Below are 10,239 nucleotides of genomic sequence, written 5' to 3'. Positions count from 1 at the left end.
CCCAGCAATAGACTCAGCCAGTAACACAAGGAGCTCTGAACCTAGAATAGCCTCTCAGACTGTTCTCAAGTTGGGCTGAGATGCCCAGGACTTTATATTCATGCATCAGTCACTCATTGGATGTAGGCCACCTGTGAAGACCAGGCCAGGTGGCTCTCGGGAGCTGAGGCAATCCCTGAAGGGTCTGACAACTGAAAGCTGTCTGCCCACGCCTCCCAGTAGCTGGGACAACTGGTCTTTCATTGAAGGGAAAATCTCAGAGGAGCATCTCAGTGTTCATCACATGGTGCAAACATTTTAGGGCCATGATAGTGGCCTCTATTAGATCATCATCCTGCTATAATGATTTTTCTAATCTCTCTTTTTTTTTTTTTTTTTTTTTGAGACAGGGTCTCACTCTGTCACCCAGGCTGGAGTGCAGTGGCACAATCTCGGCTCACTGCAACCTCCGTCTCCCGGGCTCAAGTGATCCTCCCACCTCAGCTGCACATATAGCTGGGACTACAGGCCTGCACCTCCACACCCAGCTAATTCTTTTTTTTTTTTTTTTTTTTCTTGTAGGGACAGAGTTTTGCCATGTTGGCCAGGCTGGTCTTGAATTTCTGGGCTCAAGTGATTCATCTGCCTCAGCCTCTCAAAGTGCTGGGATTACAGGCGCAAGCCACTGTGCCTTGCCTTTCTAACCTTTTTGATCCCCTGAAATACTATACTTAGCATAAAGTCCTGCAAGTGGTAAGGTCTAATAAGTATATATTCAGTGAGGAGGTGAATGAGTTTTATGGACTAAATGTTTGGGTCACTCTCAGATTCGTACGTTAACTAATTTCTAGTGTGATGGTATTAGGAGGTGGGGGTCTTTGAAGGGTGATTAGGTCATGAAGGCAGAAGCCTCATGAATGGGATTGGTGTCCTTATAAAAGGGACCCCAGAGAGCTCTCTCATACTCTTTTATCCATGTGAAGACACAATGAAAAGATGACAATCTGCAACCCAGAAGAAGGCCCTCACCAGAACCCTACCACTCTGTCTCAGACTTCCAGTCTCCAGAACCATGAGAAATAAATTCCTGTTGTTTCAAAGCCACCCAGTCTGTGGCACTTAGTTATAGCAGCCCAAACCAAGACAAAGAGTAGGGGGGTGAGTGGGTGGATGGATGAGTTACAAAAGGAACCCAACACTGAAGTCTCGGATACCGCTGCAATGACCTCTTCTGAGGTCCCATCTCTGTTCATTAGGAGCCCTGGACAGGGAAGCTGTGTTATAGAATACCACACCACCCACTATCCTTCCAAAGACTGTTCTTAAAATCAACTCAAACAAAAAAATAACTGCGATAGACTTGACCTTTGAAAAAGAAACATTAGATCCTCTTTCTAGTAGCTGGGAAATTCAGCACTAGCAACAAAATTGTGTGAATCACTGACAGAAAAGGGGCCAGTAGCTGTAGCTCTCACCAATACAAATGAGAGGCAGGCAAAAGGCAGATTAAAATATGATCTTGTTGATGCTTTGGCTTTGCTTCCCAGGCTTTTGGTGTGTGGAATTGTAGACTGCATTTTTCTTGTATAGAGCCCCAAAGCATTAGAATTAGGATAGTAGATCTGGGCCACGACAGGCTTTCATCCATTGGCAAGAATTAGACCCCAGGGAGGAAGAGGCAGGGTAGTCTGCACTCAGGGAGACTTCAAGAGCACTCTTGTCTTGGGTCCCAATTGGCCAGGCAATATCATGGTTGAGTTTCTGAGCAGTAAAGTGGGATATAAGTAGATGAACACAGGAGAAAGAATCCTTAAACAGTCCCAGGCAGAAGTAATTTTCTACGGTTTTGGTTGGCAATTCTTTTGAGATTCAAAGGAACAAAGGACAACCAATTCAACAGTAATAAGAAACAGAAAGTGGCAAATTATTCAGTAATAGGGGTTAAAAAACAGCTATAGAAACCCTTTAAAAATGAATTTCATAATATCAGATTTCTGCTTTCAGTAGTGGCAGAATAGGATATTTGGACCAACCTACCTATCTGTTGAAGACCATCAGAAAAGCTGAAGAAAGTAGTTTGTAAAAATCTGCTTGAAGGCATTAGAGAACAAATAAGGCAGAAAAGAGTTACCAGGTAAAGATTTGGGGGAAGGCAGAAACCCAGAGCAATGGAAACCCAGTGGCATTTAGAACTACCTCTGCCAATCCCAGAAGAGATGGTTGAGAGGTTAAAAACATAAACAGGGCTTTGATTGCTTTGCAGAACACAGGGGAACAGAAACTGGATTCTATAATTTGAGGTGATACTCATAATTATCTATACTCTGGAAGAAAAGATGAACTAGAAGTAAACTAACTTTCAAAGGGAATGAAACTCAGCTTAAAATCCTCTCATTACTGAATTGGATTAATGGGATCCTAGGTTGCTAATGCCCCAGCTATCATCCAGAGGCACAGATAAATCCTTTCTGAAGACATGGTAACATTCTTCTTTTAATTTTTTCTACTATTGTTCATAACCAATTTCAGGCACTTATGCAAAAATAACCAGGCATATGAGAAAAAAGAAAAGTACAAATGAAAATTAAGAGAAAGAACAGATCCACGGGGGATCCAAACAAGGAAGGTATTAACATAGACTTTAAAATAACCATGCCTGATATGTTTAAAGATAACATTGTGGATGTGTGTAGGGGTTTGGAAACTTACCGACTGAACGATGGATACACCACCAAGGCGAAGCCGACAGCTGGAAGGCCTAGGGCCTGAATCCCTCCAGAGCCTCACCTCAGTTTCGCAGTAGGAGATGGGTCCTTGTGGAGTTCGAGTTAGACACAGAAGAAACGAGGGAGCCCGGGTCTCCTCCGAGTGTGCAACAAGCTGGCCTGGGCCCCCCCCCCGAAAGGAGGCTGGAGAGAAGCCCAGGATCACCCAGTCTTTGCAGCAGGGTGCAGGCTTGGAGTCCCCCCAAGGGCGGCCAGAATCAGTTCCAGGGTCCCCCCAGTGTCAGCAAGGCCTACACCTGGAGTCGCCTCAAAGGCAGCTGGAGTCCAGTCCTGAATCCCCACGATGTCAGCCGAAGCCAAGTGAGGAGGCACCCAAGTGTTCTCAGGGCCAAGGAGTACCTGGCCTCGGAGTTGGCCCAAAGTAAGGAGGAGCTGATCCCAGGGGGCCCCCCAGCATCAGCTACTGCCGGGGCCAGGATCACTAGAGCCTTAACCCCAGTCAGGAAGCTCCGGGTCCGGAGCCCTCTCAGCCACTACTGCAGCTAACACTCGAGGCACCTGGCTTCCCCCAGGGTCAGCACGAGCAGAGCAAACTACCTCCAGCTGGGGAGATGGTGACAGACGGCTTCGGGGCAAAGAAGCCAAAGAGTTCTTCATCCCAGGCCCCAGCGTCCAAGAAGCTGAAGGAGGAGCAGCTTCCTGTAATCCCGAAGGGGAAGCCCAAATCGGGGCAAGTGTGGAAGGACCGCTCCAAGAAAAGATTCTCTCAGATGCTTTAGGACAAGCCCCTGCGTATATCGTAGCAGCGGAAGATGAAGCAGGAGAGGAAGCTGGCCAAGGACTTTGCCCGTCACCTGGAGGAGGAGTAGGAGAGGCGCTGCCAGGAGAAGAAACAGCGTCGGGCGGAGAACCTGAAATGCCGCCTGGAGAACGAGCAGAAGGTGGAGATCGTCCAAGTGATCCGAAACCCTGCCAAGCTCAAGCGGGCAAAGCAGCAGCAGCTGCGCTCCATTGAGAAGCGGGACACCCTAGCCCTGCTGCAGAAGCAGCCGACCTAGCGGCCGGCAGCCAAGATCTGAGCTCAGGATGGCCCGAGGCCTTCCACGGCCAACAATCATGTCAGACCCAGCACCTCAGGCCGCTGCTCAGACAACTCTGCTGGAGCCGGCACTCCAACCCCATGGCTCCAGAATAGGGACCCCCAACTGGGGTTCCTTGGCCTTTGAAGACTTGCAGGCAGGTCTCTGTGGGACAGAAGCCCAGAGGTGGGGCTGGGACCTGGCAGAGATGGGGCGGGAAGAGATTCAGCCCCCATCCCTCCTTCCTCTCCTTCTCCAAGTGCCTTCAAACCAAGAACAGTACATTATTCTGGTTCCTCAGTAAGCTGGTGACCGGTGGGTGACTTCCCTAGCGATGTATGTCCTGTCTCAGCATCCTAGGTCCATCCCAGGCCTGGAGGCTGGCAGTTGGGAATCCAACTTTCCCCACACCTTCCCAAAGGCTGCTCTGGGCACCTCGGCGCCCCAGTGGCTCTGTCCCCAGCAAACTGAATCCAGCTCCTCCCTACTTTTCAACACTGAAAGATTAAAATGGGAGGCTGCAGGGAGCAGGGTTTTTCCCTAGCACCCCCTTTCCAAACCAAACTCTGCAGAAGCCCCAGAGAATCTAACTCATGTCCGTCCAGTCTACAGCAAAAATATATTTATTGCGTGCCTGTTGCATACAGGCACAATCCTAGGCACCAGCCAATACAGACAGTAGACCAAAGTAGGAGCTTTTATTCTGATGGAGAGAAAACATAATAAACAATCAAAGTGCAAAAATAAATAAATAACTGTGATTTTTCACAGAGAAAAATCAAATGGAATCTGTAGAATTGAAAAATTCAGTAACTGAAACTAATAATTCATTGAGTGAGTTTAATAGAAGAATAGACACACCTGAATAGAAAACTAATGATCTGCAAGATAGGCCATGAAAAAATATTTGGAATGATGAATGATGACAGAGGAAAGAATAAGAGACATGGGGATACTGTGAGGAATCTAACATAATGTGTAATTGGAGTCCCAAAAGTGAGGAGAGAGATTGGGTAGAAGCAATATTTGAAGATACAGTAGCTGAGAATCTTCAAAAAATGATGAAAGACATTGAGCCACAGACTCAGGAAGTACTACCAGCTCCTAGCAGGACGAATAAAAGCAAAAGCAGACCTAGGCACATCACAGCAAAACTGTTCAAAACATCTTCAAAGAGTTGACAGAAAATCAACCAACTGAGGATCCTACACTCAGTAAAAATACCCTTGAAGAATGAAGATGAAATAAAAACATTTTCAACCAAACATGGATAAATTTGTCAGCAGAAGACCTGTACTGAAGGAATACTAAAGGTTATTCTTCACACAGAAGGAAAATGATTAAAGACAGAAATTGGAGGTGTAGAAAGGAATGAAGAGCAATGGAAAATGTATGTAGGAAATATAAATAAATATTGATTATCATAATGCTTCATGGAATTTATAATACCTATGGAATTAAAATGCATGGCAACAATAATATGTAAGGTCAGAGTGGGATGGAAGGGGGTAAATTAATAAATCAGTATTTTAAGGCATTATCAGAAGAGGGTAGAAGTATAAAATAACATCAGGCTTTTATAAATCAGGATGTATACTGCATCTCTATGTTAATGACTCAAGGACTATTAAAAGAGTACCACTCTTGATACACGCACTCATACCCAAGCACACATGCACTTGCATGCACACATAGAAAAGTCATGGGAAGCCTCCACCAAAATGTTAATTTTGGTTATATGTGGGTGGAGGCAGCTGGCCAATTTTTCTCTTCCTTTGCTTATGTGTATTTTAATTTTTTTCTAGCATATAGAAAATGAATCACTACCCATCGAAAGAGCTTTACCTTCTAATTCTATGACTCGTCTATTTCTTTTTTAGCTCTTCTGAGCTGTAGATAGATAATTTAAAGTAAAATTTGCCATTAATTTGAAGTCTGGTTTGGTTTTGTTTTACTGAATAATAAAACCTTAATATCTTCCCCTGTCATTAAATACTATTCTATAATATCTGAATGACTATAGAATAGCCCTTTGCATAGCTGCTCTATAATTTAGCCATTTGCCTATTGTTGGACATTTGAATTATTTCCAATTTTTAGAATAAATATTCCTAATGGACATTCCTGCAAACATGATTTTTTTCTGAGGAGATATTTCTAGAAGTGTAATTGCTGGGTAAAAGGGTCTACAAAATATTAAGTTTTTAAATTCATATTACCAAATTACCCTCTGTTAGGGCTGTATTTAGCTGCTTTTTAATTGGCCAATATAAGAGTATGGAGGGGGTTATAGTAATTGTTTTCACAGTGTGCACAGGGTTTATGTCTATGACAGTTGAAGGTTCCCTCCATGCTGCTGTGGTCACACCTAGAGAACTATGCCAAGCAGTGCATGGTTGCAGTAATGGGCATAAGGGCTAAAGGAATTCACAGAAAGGGAGCAGTCTTATGGGTCTGGTTGAGTCTGGAGAAGCTTTGTGGAGAGATGAGGCTTGAGGAAGGTCTTGAAGGTGGGTACCAGACCGGTCCAGAGGTGGAGAAAGCTGCTGATGTGAAGCAGGTGCCCTTCGGACCAGCCCCAGCAGGTGTGGGCGCAGAGTGGTAGGACCGGGGAAGGTGGCAGGTGTCTCCAAGTAACACTGAACCAGGCTGAACTAGATAAGATGGGTCCCAGCAGGCAAGGGAGGCTCTAGAGCAAGGCAATGGTGTGATGAAAGGGACATGTCTGTGTCCTCATTTGACCCCCACATTTGATGTTTCCTCAGAAATGGGAAGAAACTGGGGCTTTTCTACTTTTTATTATATTAGAAAAAGAAAAACCCTGCCAATTTGCCAGTCCTGGAAGGATAATAAAAACAAAACTCTTCCTCTCTCAGCAGAATGGAATTAGATTCACCTTGTTACAGTTTGTGCTGCTACCAATTAGAGAGAGAAAAGATACTCTGCTGAAACGTTCTCCACCTTCCAGCTGCTCTTCTTTAATCCATGTAGTTTAAATCCCCCAAGGACCTTAAACTAAAGCAACCACCAAATATTGAAAAATAAAACAAACTGTGAGTTAGGGGGACTGTAAAGAATGCCTTTTGTTTAGGAAAGGAGGGGAGCAGGGAGGATTTTCAATGGGAACCCCTTTAAAGGTGAGGAAGAAAGAAGTTTAGGGCACCTTTCTTTCTCCCCAGGGATTTCCAAGCAAAGACTTGTAGACTCCAGGAATCCCGAGGACAGCACTAGTGTCTTGTTAAATCAGGTAGAGAACTCTAAATTAGAGACTGATGAAAGCAGGTGATCTCCCAATTGAGAGAAGTCTGAGCGAGCCAGGCTGCACTCAAGGATATCCCCTCAAAGGCCATTCCTGGGGAGGAGATGTTTTGCACGTGTGCCCAGGAGCAGATGTCCCGAGCCAGAGCGGACACAAGGTGACGGTTGGTGGGGCAGACCCCCACCTGCAAGAGCAGGTCCAATGAACCCCGAGGTTATCCATACACACTGCCAGTCTGCCAAGAGAAGCTGCTTCTCACTGTGGCAGATCAGCTGTGACCACATCTCTTCTCCAGAGGAAGGACAAGGAGAAGGTGCCAGCCATAGGACAACAGTGGGCAGCCGTCCCCTCTCCTGCATGGGCAAAGGCACTGGGCACTGTCAGCAGATTTTGACCCCATCTCCTTTACCCTGCATTGCTTGAGCTACAGGACCACATCACTGAAATCAAGCATCGGACTTTAGGGGGTCAAGAAATGGGATTTTAGATCTTTAACTTTTGGATGTGTTGTTTAAACTACTAAAAGAGCAATGAGGGGTGGAGGGGTGGAGGGATGGAGTCAGGCTGCCCAGTTGACTTTGGGTAACTTGCTTTTCCTTTCCAAACCCGTCTCCTCTCTGTAAAATAGGGCTAGAAATAGTGCACACCTCAGAGGATGCTGTGAGGAGTAAGTGAGACAATGCCCTTGACCGCCCAGCGGGGCCCAGCACACAGGGAACGCGTGGTGCAAGTGGGAGCTCGTTTGCACTCCAGAGTGGGAGGACGTGCAAGCTGGGATGCGGCTTCCACTGCAGTCCAGGGGTCGAGTACAAATGATAAGATGCTTCTCATTAAAAGACAAAAATCTTTCTTTAGAAAAAGTCTTCATGTGGGGCAGAGTGTTCCTTCCAGACAAGCCATCTCTGAATCCAAGTATGAAGTGAGATTCAGACAGGACAGCCCGTGCAGTCATCTGTAGGACTCGAGCCAGGTGAGTGTCCACCAGATGAAACCAGGCCCCGAAGAAATCCATGGGGCTGGATCCTAGCACCTGTTTAGATTCAGTGCCCTGCTGCTCTGGCCCAGGTCTTTATTTCCCTGGTTTCTCTGGCTCACCTGTGTGTACTTTTCTGGTGATTTTGGCTTGTGGGGGAAGACCAGGAACAATTGACAAGCAATGAGATGGAATTTCTTTCTTTATCCACAGTTTCAGTCAGGGGAACCCTGCACTCCACCACCCTCTATACATTAGGACTTAGAGACCTGTGCTTTAACTTGGCCTGGTTCAGGGTCTAATCGCTGTCCTCTAGGTGGCCAGCCTCCAACAAGGGAACTGCCATTGTGCCAAGGAGGCCAGACTCAGTTCATCAGAGCAGGTGGATGTGGGAGGGGGTCCAGGGATATGGCTTCAAGGGGGTCACTAAGATCCCTGGCCCATTTGCAGATGGGCCACCAATGAAGATGAAGTGTGGTCTTGGAGGCCATGGAGGCTCCCGGAAGGCTGGAGGCTGGCCATCTCTGCTTGGCTCCTGGGGCACAGGCTAAGCTTCAATGGCACTGGGTGGCAATCAGATGGTGGGGCACACAGAGCTCCCTGCTGTGCAGCCCTTCTGTTTAGAACCGGGGAAGGGCAAGGCATGCTTTCTGAGGATCCCTCAAAGACCTCTGCTGCTGTCCAGTCAAGGCCTTCACTTCCCAAGCATTTCCCAGGCTTCCTCACCTCTGCACGCTTAACGCCATCCTACTTTGCTAAAATATGCTAGTAAATGACACCCAGGTAAAGAAGAAATGGAGAATGCCATAGTCTAATAATTTGCCTCCTAAAATTCACACCCTTTTTGCCAGATGGCAGGAGTCAGAATGACCTTTGATGTGGATGGTTGGCAGACACCCAGCAAGAGACCCCTCCTCGCCCCCAGAGACTTCCCCATGGAGCTGCATCTCCCAGCAGAGGAAAGCCCAAGGTAATGTCCGTGCTGCAAGCCCACCTGTATGTGGATTATCCCTCTCCGTTTCCTCCACATCCCCAGAAATCTCAGCTTTACCATCATTAAAAATATGATACCTAAATATTAAATTCTAAATAATGTATTAGCATTATTTCTTCAACCCTAAAATGTGTCCTTGAATTGTATAGAACAGGTGTCCATTGCTGTGCATTTATTGTATTTGGATTTTTATTTCATTAATTTTACTAAATAATACATGCACAACGTCAAAGCTAAAAATGTCCAAAAGAGTATACAATGAGGATGAGGTGCCTCTCCTCCCATCCCTGCCCCACTCCCCAGGCCTTTGTTTCCCCTGCACATGGAGCAACCATTGTTTTTAGTTTTTTCTGTGTCGTTCCAGAGATAGTCTACATATATACCAGCATGTATGTATGTGTGTCTGTATGTTTGTTTGCTTGTGTGTGTGTGTATACACTGTATCCTTTTCAAAGTACAAGAGGTGCCACATTGTTAACATTGCTTTGTATATTGATTTTTTTCCATTCAACAGTATATCTTGAAGTTTGTTCAACATCACCATATATAGATTGTGCCATAATTTAACCAGTCCCCTACTGATGGACAATTGTATTGTTCCTAATTTTTTGAAATTATAAACAAACCGCAGAGAACATCTTCAAGCATACTTGTTTGGATGCAACACACATATCTGTGAGTTAAAAATCCTAGTATTATAAAATGCAAAACTATAAAACTCCTAGAAGGTAACAGAGGACAAGACCTAGATGACCTTTGATATGACAATGACTTTTTAGATACAATACCAAAGACACAATCAATGCAAAAAAATTTTAATGCACTTCATTAAAATTAAAAAATTAGGCTGGGAGTGGTGGCTCGTGCCTGTAATCCCAGCACTTTGGGACACTGAGGCAGGTGGATCACCTGATGTCAGGAGTTTGAGACCAGCCTGGCTAACATGGCAAAACCCCGTCTCTACTAAAAATACAAAAATTAGCCAGCATGGTGGTACACACCTGTAATCCTTGCCACTCGGGAGACTGAGGCACTTGAATCGCTTGAACCTGGGAGGCAGAGGCTGCAGTGAGCCGAGATGGTGCCACTGCACTCTAGCCTGGGCAACAGAGAGAGACTCTGTCTCAAAAAAATAATTAAATTAAATTAAATTAAAAATTTCAACTCTGCAAAAGACATTTTCTTTTTTTCTTTTTCTTTCTTTTTTTTTTTTTTTAAGATGGAGTATC

The 10,239-nt window shown here is 45.4% G+C and overlaps 1 pseudogene; it reads left to right on the top strand.

Annotated features, from left to right (window-relative positions):
- Window positions 1-2,698: 2,698 nt before the first annotated feature.
- LOC100975821 (coiled-coil domain-containing protein 86-like) lies at window positions 2,699-3,784 on the top strand (annotated as a pseudogene).
- Window positions 3,785-10,239: the final 6,455 nt, after the last annotated feature.

Source organism: Pan paniscus, chromosome 6 (genome assembly GCF_029289425.2).
Source record: "Pan paniscus chromosome 6, NHGRI_mPanPan1-v2.0_pri, whole genome shotgun sequence".
In the NCBI taxonomy this organism is placed as follows: domain Eukaryota; kingdom Metazoa; phylum Chordata; class Mammalia; order Primates; family Hominidae; genus Pan; species Pan paniscus.
This window is presented reverse-complemented; position numbering and strand designations above follow the sequence as displayed.